Raw genomic sequence first — 12706 nt, 5'->3', positions numbered from 1 at the left:
CACCCCACCCGCCCTTGTCCCTGTCTTGAGCCTTGCTCACTGCAGCATCACAGATTGGCTGATGTGCATCATCCCCAGCAAGTCATCAGTAATTGCAGGACTCACACCTGGCTGCGGGGCCTGGTGCTGCGTCTCTCAATAGCTTGGTGTTTGAGCACTTTGTACAGCAGGAGGTTAATGGAGGGATTCCATCCACTGCCCTAAAATCCGGTTCCCAAACACACACCTTTAAGTCTTTGAAACATGATTACAGCTTGACCTGTCTGGCAGCAATACGAGGGATAGAAAGGATGGATTAAAAATTACTGTCTTTGCTCACATGTGCTGACTCCCCTCTATAATGAGAAACAAATGACATCTTGATGCAGCATTATGTGAGGATATGATTGTTGCCACCTAATGAAAAATCTTGTTTGAAGGTGACTCAGGACAGAGGTGGAGCAGGTGCTTGCAAAGCATTGCTTTTCTTACCACTGCAGCTCTCTGAAGATGAAGGGCTTCCTCTTGATACCTAATTAACATAATTGAATTCCTCTTAAAAGCAACAGACTGATTTATCTGTTCCTAAGAAAGCAGAACTAATGAACTCGAATTGCCTTCGTTAGAGCCCCCTTCAGTTGGGCAACACTACCCATAAATAGGCACAAGGCATCTGCTGTGTTTTGCATCTGAACTCTGGCAAGTGTGTGGTTTAGGTTGTTAGTGAAAACATTTTCCATGGTAACCCTTTACTTCTCTGATTTTGGTGTAAAACCTCAGTAATGAGCCCACTGGTGACCTAGGTCACCTAAGCAAGAGCCAAGGAGAGCTTACTGCAGTGACAAATAGGTAGATTGAGAAACTCAGGTGTGTGCTTACAATGGTCTATTTGAGGTTGATCAGATACTGCCTGCCTGGGGGAAAGTTCACCCTCTTTCATCCTGTGGAGATACAGGATCATCTCTTCTCCAAACACCAGGACCTGAGTGCCCAGGGTGGAGGGGAGTGAGATCTCTGTGCTTGGTTTGCCTGCAGCCAGACCAGAGGATATTGATTAAAACACCTGTTTGCTTCCCATTCAAGAATAACTAGCCATTTTCCTCCAAGCTATGCTGATATGTTTTGCCACTCTCATGTGGGCCACGGCCACGCTGCAGGGAGGTGTGTGTGTCCCACAGCCTGCCTGGCCGGGTGATGTCCTATTCCACCCTCAGGCCATCCAGCTGCTAAGATCAGAGACATTTGTAGGCAGCTTTTCATAAAGCTCTTCTCTTGCTGCCACCTTCTCCCAGCTCTGCTGTCCCGCTCTTGCTGGTGATCCCACCTTCCATGTTGGGAAGCATCAGATGTTGCCTTTGCACCAACCTGCTGCTGCCTTCTCCCAGTAAGAGAGAAGCACCTTCTCATCAGTGTGGCTCAGCGCGTGCTCTGCAGGGCAGGGAACTGCCCTGATTTATCTACTGTCTCGGGGCACTTTGTGGTTTGGTCCTTTGTGCAACAGCTTCTCCCTACTCTAAGGACATGTGTGGGCTGTGGGGGAGGACACTGTGGCCACACTCAAGCAAAACAGCTGTTGTCACCTTGAACACCAGCATCAGTGTCTTCTTCAGTACAGAGAGAGACCTGTTTGGTCCTGTGCTGTTTGAAATGAGAGGGGGAAAGATGTGAGTTGAAGTGAGTCACTCTGCCAGAAGGCAGGAGACGTGATCTGGCTCTTGCATCAAGCTCCTCTGGGTGTCCAGGAGTGTTCACGGGCTGGGGAGGAGGCTGTGCACCCAGGGACATGCCGTGGTGCCTGTTTCCTGCGTACCTCGCCTTTGAAGTGTGACGGGACTTGTATGAGCTCTGAGCCTGACCAGCTGACGTGGTGCAACACCTCTGAGCAAGATAGGAGTCCTCCTTCTACTCATCACGAATTTAATTAGTTGATACTTATTTCTGGAACTGGAAAAGTCTCTTAGTGATGCTTGTCAGTGATGTTGGTTGAATGGTAAATAGGCTTAGCAATATTGGGACCAGATGTTCCAAGATATACCAGATTGAAAACCCAAGATGTTCCAGGAGATATCAAATTGAAAACCAAATTGATTGTTAAGTAAAACAAAAATATCAGGAGGGAGACATGTGCAAGTCTCTGAGAGGGGTTAGAAGCAATACAGAGCCAAAAAAACGTGCAGAAGTGTCTTGACAGCAGCAAGATTCAGGCCTGGAGGAGTGGAGCTGCTGGGGTAAGGGAGGAGAAATCAAGTTTCTCCTTTTCAGCTTGACAGAAGCAATTCCCCTTTCTGTTGTAGGGACCAGCCCTCTCTTTCTTCGGCTGACTTTGCTCCTGCTTTTGGTGAGGATCAGCCAGCCTTACTCTGGCTGGCTGTGAGTGGGCAGGAATGTGGTGCAATGGTCTGGATGCTAGAGCAAAGTAGATGCCTTCTCTAGACACAATCCTTTCTTCTTCACCATCAGTCTTGGCCTCAGATCTTCACTGAGGCATTGAGGGACAGACTCTATGAGTAACTGTGAGGACTCTCCTCCTTCCCCTTTCCTCCTCCCCTACCAAGAGTGAGATGCTTAGTGGTAGTGAAAAGCAAAACAGCCCTGTGGAGATCATCTTGGGGCGTCACATCCAGCTATCTCAGCATCACCCAAAGCCTTGAATTTGCCCCAAGTAGCATTTGGAAATTTCTGGCTGAGACTGAGCAGAAAATATACAAAAGGGCTATGTGTAACTAACCGCTCCCTTGCGTCCCTCCTCGGCGGCTCTCCTGGGCTGCGTGCTGGAGCTGAGCAGGGGGGACAGGGATGCCCACAGCAGGCTGGGAGCACACCAGCCAGCAGCAGGCACTGGCACCAGTACGGGGTTGTTGGTGCAGCTGGCACCTGGCTGCTCACGTTGCCATGTAGCCTGAGGCTGAGCAGCAGTTTCTAAGGGAAGACACTTCTTTTGGCCTCTGGGATAGGAGCAACCATTGAGATATCCAGCCAAGTGAGAGCAGTGCAGAGAGGGGAAGACAAAAGAAAGGGTAATTTTCAATAGTTATCTTACCTAGTTTAAAGAAACGTGTCTCATATTTTATTCCTCTTCCTGTTCCCTGCAGGGGAGGAGATGCAGAACTTCCAAACGTAATAATCTGGAGGAAGCTGTGGCAAGCAGCCTTTGCATGCACGGGGATTTGCAAAGCCTCAAAGGGGCCCAGCTCACAGGGGAGGTTTTGAAGAGACAGATGGGCAGCTCCTAGGATGGTTGAGTCTGCCTGTTCACGGTTGTGAAGCACAGCGATGAGAACACCAGTAGTGACTGCTGCTGAAGGGGCTCAGAGCACTGGGTCAGCCAAGGCCTCATGGCATTTGCCTCCTTTCCCCAGCTGAAGTGTTTTGGGCTGAGGCTGCTGTAGGACACAGGTGCTTTCTAACCTGATTCACAGCTCTCCTTCTCAGCCTTGCTCTGTGTTACTGGTAGTACATGTTGCTGTGAGCTTTTCCAGGTTTGTGGGTGACCCCTTGGTCCTTTGCATGGAGTTAACTGCCCCTGAGCTGTGGATAGTGATGGGCTGCTCCTGTGTTTGAGGTCTCCAGTCTGCAGAGCCTCACTCCTGCTCTCTGTGCAGGCTGGCACAGTGCTGCTGGGCAAGGATGAGGTGCCAGGAGCCCTGAGAGGAGAGGGAGAGGGAGAGGGAGAGGGAGAGTCAGCTGGTGCTTGCAGCAGAGCTGACTCAGGGCTTTCTCCCCAGGGCTGGGTGCTGACTCAGTTGCTTTGCCTTTTACTGGCTTCCCTGAAAACCAGGGGCATCTCCTGGGGCTCAAGAGGCCATAGTAGCGCAGCAGGAGTGAATGGATAGTTGGTTTTGGGAGAGTCACATCTTGGATGTTTTGTGGCAACAGCCAAGTTCAGTAAAAGCTTAGAGGTTGCTTCTGGGTGTACATTTTGCACTCTTACTGGGGAGCATGTGCTGTCCAGCCTGGACTAATTATTGAGGCAAGTGCGTGTTGCAGCAGTGCTGCTTTTGCTGCTATGTCCCCACCATTGCGGGGGTGAATCAGGGCATGGAGGCTCTTCCTTTGTCTGGCAGAGTCTCACTGGAGTGTTTTTTCATGGTATTACTCATGCATGTGTCAGAACAAAACTACAATGGAGGAGGCTGGGTGAGGTCGTGATGAGCTTCTGGATTGGAAAACTCACCATGGAGGGAGGTCTCCTGCTGGCTGTGGGGCCATGCTGGGGTCACAGCACCTGGGACGCCTGAGTCTCGGCTCTGTCCTCTGCAACCAGTGCCCACATAGTTTAAGTGCTGAGCAGTGATGTGTGGAACATCTTTGTGCATGTAATGAGGATCTACTTGTGGTCTAATCTACTGGGGCGATCTCCCAGTAATAAGAGTGCGTGGGGTGCTGGGAGAGGCTCCCTGCTCCGTCTCTATTGCAGCAGGTGGCACCTTCAGGACCCGCAGCAGCACATTGTTCACGGGCAGCAGCGTGTGCCGTGTGTGTCGGGGAGTGCAGAGCTGGTTCTCCTGCTCTGCAGCCCCCGTCCTGCAGTGTTAGCAAGGGGGGTGTGGAAGTGGGGATCCCCCTTGGTGCCGCCACCTCTCATATGGCTCCCAGAGAGACCTGCTTTGGGAAGGAGGTGATTTCTTAGTCTGGAGTCTGGGATGATGTGGGACTTTTCTCCAGCCAAAGGGGTGCTGACCCCAGAAGCTTTGCTGCCAATTCCAGGTTGCCCTGAAATGTTGATGGGTTCTTCCATCAGCCCCATGGGCTCTTCTTCAGGTGTGACCCTGGAGACATGAAGCTGAATCCCACTTGGTCCTGGCTGCTCCTGCAATAAACACGTTTATCTCAGTTGGAATGAGCTGAGGGAGAAGGGCTTTGGGCCAAGCATGAAGCAGAGCCCTGCTGCCACATCCTGTGGTGAGGACTTTATTGCCCTGCATCGAAACCTGCTGAAATTCCTTATTAAAAGGAGAGAGATGAGGAAGGGGTGAATGAGGCAGCATGGATGCCACTCTGTGGGTGTGGGGAGCAGGGACAGGTGCCCATCCAGGACTGTGGTGGTTGTGGAGGGGTTGCCCCATCACCAACCGGTTTCTCTGGTTCCTTTGGGAAGTGCCAAATCCAGTCAGAGTCAGACTGGTTTGTGCAGAAGCTTTATTTGCCTGGAGAGGAAAAAATATTAATACTGAAAAGAATCAGTTCAGTTGCCTCAGCCCAGAGCTGTTTCTAAAGGGAGTAGTGTGGGAGGGTCTTGAGCACCCCCCACACTGCTCTTGTGCTGTCGCCATGCCGGAGCCTGCCCTGGAGCTGAATTACACTGTGGTTTTTAAAGAGGACAAAGGGGGACTCGAATGAGATGCAAACAAACACATCTTTCATTATGATCTGGATGGCAGAGTTTCTTGGAGATGTGTCAATGCTTCGCACAGGAGCTGTTTGTTGGATGGAGACGACAGCGTGCCAGTAATATGGTTCACCTGTGCATCGTCACCTGATGGAGGATGAAATTCAGGCACGGACACATTCCAGGGACAGCTTCCAGCATGGACATGAGATTGTCACACAGAGCTCTGGCTGCTGAGCTGCAGTAGCTCATCGGCAGCAGCCCGAGCCCTGTGTAACGATGGCTGAGGCAGTGAAGCCAAGCTTGCCTCGCCCTTGGGCTTTTTCCTTCAGACTGTGCAGTATTACCACTCTTCCTTGGGTTGTTCTTAGCCTGCTTATTTCAGAGAAATCCTATTTGCCTATTACTGTGCCCCAAATGCAGAAAGAATTTGTGTCTTTCCCAGGGTGGAAAAAAAAATGCTTTCAAAATCCACCCCAAACGCTGCCACCCTGTAACGGTTTCCTTTAATCCTCCAGGGGATGTTCTAATCTGTGGCTGCTTTTTGCTGGTAACACAGTGCTGAATTTTTGCCAGTGCTTGGAGGGACACAGGGACACCCCAGCCCCGAATGCTGGCAGATAGTGGGGAGCTGGGTGTGAGTGGTGGATTTTGGACAAGGAAGACCTGGGCCGGTCAGTCTGGCTCAAGCACTGACTAACTTCAGACAGTGAGGGCCATGGTCAACGGGGATGTGTCCCTGGCTGGGCTCCTCTGGTTTAATTGCCTCTTTGCACTGAGAGGAGACCAAGTGCCTTCTGCTGACTCATGGATGCAAATACCTCCTTACCCCACGGGTGTAAACACTGCAGGAGTGGCTCCTGAAGGTGAAAGGATCTAGTACTCATATTAAATGGGCTTGAGAGACTTCTGAAAGTAGCTAAACCTGAAACTAACCCTTGGCCTTTATTTCACTTAGGTTTTTTCCAGTTTCTGAAGACCTTCAGAAGGGATGGTATTCATCCCCTAAGTCAGGCCGGTCATGTCTGCCCACCTTTGCAGGGTTGTTCTGGCTCACTGCCTTATGTCCCTAGTGACACCACATGCCCTTTGCTTCCCCCTTTGTGGCACAGGGCCCTCTGCGAGCAGGGAATGGGTGATGATGTTAAACAAGCCCTGTGTAAGCAGCCTGGTTTTGGGGAACTGCTGCAGAGGCAGCAGAAGTGAAGCTGTGTGGAAAAACCCGTCTACGCTTGTTGTTGAACTTCCAAAATCAATGTAGCCTTAGCTTAGTATCCAAAACTGAACTATCATTTCCCTCAAAGCCATAGGTAGCAGAACATGTGAAATTTGGAAATATCAGGGGACAGATTTTATTTGCTGTGACATTGTTTGCTGGCTACAGAGATGGTCAGTGACTGCCATAATTTGCAGAGCTGATCGGCACCAGCAGCTCTCCCTCGAGCTGCACCTCTGAGTGGGGCAGCACTCCCAGTTGTTGACTCTTTTGTCTCAGTGTTTCCCTTCTTTCCACATCTGCAGACTGGGATCAGTCAGTTGTGGGAGTGAATGGACAACTTGGCCATTCGTGGCAGACGAGGCTGGGCTGGAGGTGAGCACAACTCAGGCATGTCATTTTTGTTTATGGGACTCCTGTGGGTCAGGTAACCTGATTCAAAAGCACCACGAAGTCAGCCCAGAGGGTCGGTGTTGCAGCATCCTCAGCCTTTGCACTGTGGACACTCTTCATGATGGGGTGAGTACATCCTTGTTCCCATCTGAGCTGCATTTGCCCTTGATACGCCCTGGCTGGAGCCTCCTGGACATGCTGGAGAACCCTCCTGGTTTCCAAGTGCTATAGAATGAAAAAAAGTCAGAAAAATCCCATCTCTACAATATTCATTCAGAGGTAACCAATGACACAAGCTGAGCATGGACAGACAAGTGCATGGGAACACCACTGACCTGAGAGCATTGCTCTCCACACTCAGTCCAACCAGCTGCTGCTCTCAGGGACACCGAGGACCAGCACAGAGCTGCTCTGGTCTGACATAAGATGTGAGTCTGCTTAAACACTGAGGCTTTAATCGTGTGACCTGTCCATATTGTCCCCAGGGCGCTGACGCTGCTTGTAGCTGTGGGGAGTGGCAAAGGACCAGGCTAGTGGAGAGCAGAGCCCATGGTCCTTAGTGGTCCCGGGCTGGGAAAGGCTGGGAATCGCTCTCTGGGGGACTATGATGGCAGTAACTTGTTCCTACGTGGGCCAGCATGTACCAAAATCTGATGCTTATCCACAAAACGGAGCCTAGGCTGCCCCTGGTTGGCCTCTGAGCAGGAAACACTTGCCCTGCTCACGTCCAGTGGAAAATCTCTCAGAGTAAATCAAGCGCGTTGCAAACTGTTGCTGTTGTTTAGATGGATGTGAGATAGTTCAGCCTGGAGCCGAGTTCAGCCGCTGGGCTCTGTAAGTTTAATGCATACAAATGGCACTGAAGAGTTAATGGGAAACAGAGTGTGGAGGAAAATAAAGAAAGACCTTTTGAGGTCTCAGCTGCTCAGAGTAATATTTGGGTTTGGTGACTCTCCGTATCTTAGAGATGGGAATGCAGCAAAGCTCTTTCAGTCCAGAGTATACATGGAGCCCGACAAGATTGTGGGCTAATATCAACAAACCTTTTGGAAAAGCAGATCCTGTCTGCTCCAGCAAAGCCGCAGTGTTATTTTTCTTTCAACAAATGTATTGAGACAATAATAATGCTGTGCAGATTGGTCGTCCCTGGCCTACATGATTTATTAGGAAACAGAAACAATTGAAGTTGCTGAAAAAAAAAGAGCTTTGGACATGGAGTTTTTTTCTTCTTCTTTTTATTTTCTTTTTTCCCCCTTGAATTCTTCATGGACTAAGAAAAGGCCACCTAGTCTGGTCCCAGGAGAGGGGTTGCCTCCTTGCTTGCATTTCTTACTGGACCACCAACCCTGGGCTTGCTGCTTGACTACTTCAGTACTGGGGAGGAGGGGAGAAGGGAAACAGTGCTGGGGGAAGAGGCTGGGAGAAGGTGATACAGCCGTAGAGTAACATTCCCAGGGAGAGAAGCAGAGCAGGTCTGGAGGAGGAGGAGACCTGCAATCTGTTTCTAGCTGTCGGTGACTCAGGGACAAGTTGCTTCCTCTCTCTGAGCCTCCCTTCCCCTTTATTTATCCTGTTTATTTAGTGCAAAAGCTCTTGAGAGTGGTGTTGCTGGCTGTGTGCATGCTGCACCGGGGTCCTCAGCCTGGCTCGTACCTGCAGGTGCAGTGGAAGCACAAGAGCTGACTGGGATTGCACGTTGCACGCTGGGCTTGCTGGCGCTGGTGGCATTCGGCTCCTGCCCCTTGGCTTGAGCAGAGGATGGCTTTGTTTTAGAGTGGTTTTATTTGTTGCCTTCTCAGTCAGTAAAATCCCCGGGGAAGAGGCAGCAGTCAGCTCCCCAGTGCCGGTAGCTTTCCCTCACCACTCAGAAGTTGCAAAAGCCGTGAACTGCTTGGTTTACAGAGCGGGGCATCACACTATTTCTGGTGGGCGCCCCAGGCAGCTGACTGCTGGCTACGGCCATGCCCCCCTTGTCCCCACAGTGCTGTTGCACACTTTCCCACCCTGCCTTTGCCTGTCATGGGGTAGACAAACAATTTTCCTGGAAAGCAAGCACTCCTTGGGACCATGGGTTTGGGATGCTTCTCCATCAATGGGCAGTGGTCCTTGGGGGCAGAGGGATGCAGCCTTTTTGTAGCGTAATGTTTCCTGACCTCCCTGGCTTGCTGGCGGCCATCCAATGCTCCACAGAAGCTCCCGGGGGCCGTGTCCTCCCTCTGTGCCCAGAGGCTGCGGCGCAGTTATCGCTCAGGCAGGCTGCCCGGCGTGGGGGCTGCCGGCCCGGGAGCCGGGGGAGCTCACCGGCCTTGACAAGAGGCGGCTGGAGGACGAGGCTGTTCCTCCACCGTGAAAGCCCCTGATGCAGATGGGGGTGATTCTGCTTGGGATGGGTGTGAGCAGCTCCACAAAACTCCCCACAGGGATGAAGGAGGGATGAGCTCCACCGCACTGGAGCTGAGCCCAGCCTTGCGCAGTCCTGCTTGCACTCACAGCCCTGCACATCAGTTTTGCTGGGTTTTCTAAAAAGAAACCCATGGTTTTTGTTAATAAAGTGTAAGGGACTTTATTGAGGCAGTGGGACCAGGTGCTTTGGCAGTGAACTGCCGACTGAGTGTCTGCACGAGTAAGTGATATCATCATGGTTTGCTTTGCCTTCAGAAATGACTAAACAGATTTTCTCTGGTTTCCAGTTGACCCCGTGGCTCCCTGTCGATGATGGGATCAGGCTGTTTAGGTCTGAGTTAATGCTGCCCTGACCAGCCCTGAATCAACCTCAAAAACTGGAGATGGATTCAGCAGGTAGAGGGAGGGAGAAAGTTCCATCCACTGCACCCAGCTCTTGCCGTTATTAAATCAGGGATTGCTGGGAATCATCTCTGATTCATTCTCCAGCTGAAACATAAGTATTTTGCATTTGCTTGAAAGGATTAAGTTTTTAAAGCTCCTGCCCTTCTGGCTGGATGTTTTCCTCCGAGGGGTCCTCAGCTCCCAATTTTAAAGGAAAAAAAAAAAAAAAAAGATTGTGGGTTTGGGGGTAGTTCTCCTTTGTGATCTTTCTGTTTCATGCCTGGAGTCAGCACAAAAATGAGTCAGTGCAAATTAGCTATATTTGATTATTGCAGGGGGCTACCAGAGCCCTGGGTAATTGCTGCATTTTGTTCCTTTTCTCTTGGGTTTCACTGACATTTCAGATAGTAAATGAGCAGTTCCTTCCCCTACAGATGTTTTCTGTTGGTCATAGTTGGGAAGAGACCTTAGATGCTAAATCCATGTGCTTCTTTTGCGGTTTATCTAGGCTTGTTTAAATCAGTGTGGGGCACAGGGCTTGCTCGGCTCTGGATGCTCCTGCCTTTGGGGCACGCGGGGTGACCCGCAGCAGGGTGGACGTCAGAGGGGTTTCCTTGGAGTGGCTCTGGAGAGGGCAGCCCTCCCTCCCACCCCTGCTTGCCTAAAAGAGGAGGTAGAGAAAAAGTGAATCTTGGTGGCCAAGCCTCCACAACATTTATTGAATTTTCTGTGGTTGCAGGGTGTCAGATCCCTTCCCTCCTCAGCCCAGCACTGCCAGATCAGCTAAAGCACAGACCTCTTGGACGAGCACAGTGGGTTCATGCCAGAATGGTCACAGGAGGAATGAAATGGATCCGGTTGTAACCACCCAGCTCGCTTTTCACCCTCAACCTCTTTCTGTCAGCATTGGAAAACTGCAGGCACAGGGCCATGTCATTGAGACGAAAAGGCTTGCAGGTGCACGCCATCCTCCCGCGGGCTGCAGGGCTTCCTCTGGAGCTGGATGGAGCAGGGCTGCGGCTGCTGGGCCAGGACTGCCTGTGCTTTTGCTTTGCTTGCAAGTGTCAAATCTGCATGTCTGCTGCCATGGCCTTGAGCTCCGCTTTGCCCCTGGATCAACATCTTGATAGACACAGGCCAAACCTGTGCTCCAGAATGAGAGAAGGGAAATTCTGTTCTTGGTGCTGGCTCTGGGTGGTTTCTCTCTTAATCCAGGCACATACACATAATACACATCCTGGAACATTCACATCCTGGAACATCACAGAATATTTCTGAGTGCCCTGACTTCTCATGAGCTCCTGTGGGCTGCCTCCGTGGAGCGTCAATGCTTAAGGACATGGACAAGGTCTAAACATCACTTGCATTTTTGGGAGAAAGGTTATGTCAAAATTGCTTACAGGCTTTTGAAGAAGATGCATCATCTTCACTGGTGTTCAGCTGAAGACAGAGGAGCAACCAAAAGAAAACTACAAAGCATAAATAATCTCTACATAACCAAGCACAGGTTTGGCTTTCACTGGACCTCACCATAAAGGAGGAGGGGAATCTACAGGATCTCAAAATCTTCCAATACTGAAGTTATAAATAAAGCCTAGAGGTTGCTGAACAATCTCCGAGTGATAAAGACCTATTCTGCCTTTGCTTTGACTGGTACAATGGGAATAGAGAATAGCCGTCGAGCTATTGCAATGATTTGGTGGTTTACAGCCTCCCAGGGCTGGCTGCCATGCTCAGACCCACTCTCATACATATTTTTCATGAAAAGGCAGTAGCCTGCAGAGGCTCAGTGACCCGGGGTTATGGGTGCTGTACAGCTTCAAGACACTCAGCCAGACCTGAGGGGCCTTAAACCTCAAAACACCCAGTGGGGAGACAAGAAGCCTTTGAAGTTCCCCCACTCCGCCCAAGCCACAGATCAGGGTTGTGAACCTTGTCGTTCTCTGTGAGAATGTTGCTTTTACAATTAAAACCCACGCAAACCCCCGGCCCTTGCTACCGCTTGTGTTACCCCGGCAAGATATCTGACATTTGAGACAGAATGGGAAGTCAAAGAATGTGAGGAATCTAGTGACTCAACATAGAGTTTATTATACCAGTCCTACCGTTTAAGCCCATGTAATGTAAAATTGTTTTACGGCATGTGGCACAGTTCTGTGGGTTAATTTATAACCAAACAATAATTATTCAAATAGGAATTTTTTTCTGTGCCTACATAAACTTGTTATCTGTTTGGCAGCAGGGGATGCTGCAAAGAAACGCACATTTACATTTTTTGCATTGATGCTATTTGCTTTTCCTGGAGCAGCTCAATGGTGCATTGACTATGAGGGCTTACTACTGAACTTGACCTGGGAGTGGCATGGAGATAAGCCAAATGTTAAGAGAAAAGGAGCCCTTTGTGCGGAGATGCCAGTATATAAGGTCTCACTTTTAGGTCACACACTTGTTAGGAGTTCCTTCAAAGTGATGGATTCTTCTGCTAAAATTTAATGATGTCCATTTAATCACAGGGTCATGAACTAGTGCATGTGCTGAAGCTGGTTTGTCAAGGGACCATGAAGACAAGGCCTTGTGTCAGGAGGCTTCCAAAGCAAATTGGATTTTCCACAGAGCAATGGCTGCGTTTGAAGGTCTGTCAGTGGCCTGTAAAATTCTCCACCAGTGATAACTAGTCAGAATTGCCAAGCACTGAAGCAATGCCACGAGCGTTACAGAACAAATCACTCGTCTCTCAGTACATAATAGCTTCTTGATCATCAGTCAAAGAAAGAATTATCCTAACCAGCAAACAGGCTGGATGAGGCTGCTCCCTCTCTGCTGGGAGATTATCCCAGAGCTCCTGTGTTAAATCCACTGTGGAGAGCCTGGGGGTTTCTGGGAACGTCAGTCTGGAGCCAGGCGGTTGGGTAGGTGGATTTTGGATTGGGTGCACAGAAAAGAATGAAGCAACTAAATGTCAAGACTTGTATTCCTGGGCAGCCCTATGGGGTCATCTGGCC

Source organism: Athene cunicularia (assembly GCF_003259725.1).
Source record: "Athene cunicularia isolate RWA chromosome 18 unlocalized genomic scaffold, athCun1 chr18_part1, whole genome shotgun sequence".
Classification (NCBI taxonomy): domain Eukaryota; kingdom Metazoa; phylum Chordata; class Aves; order Strigiformes; family Strigidae; genus Athene; species Athene cunicularia.
Note: the sequence above shows the minus strand (reverse complement) of the source record.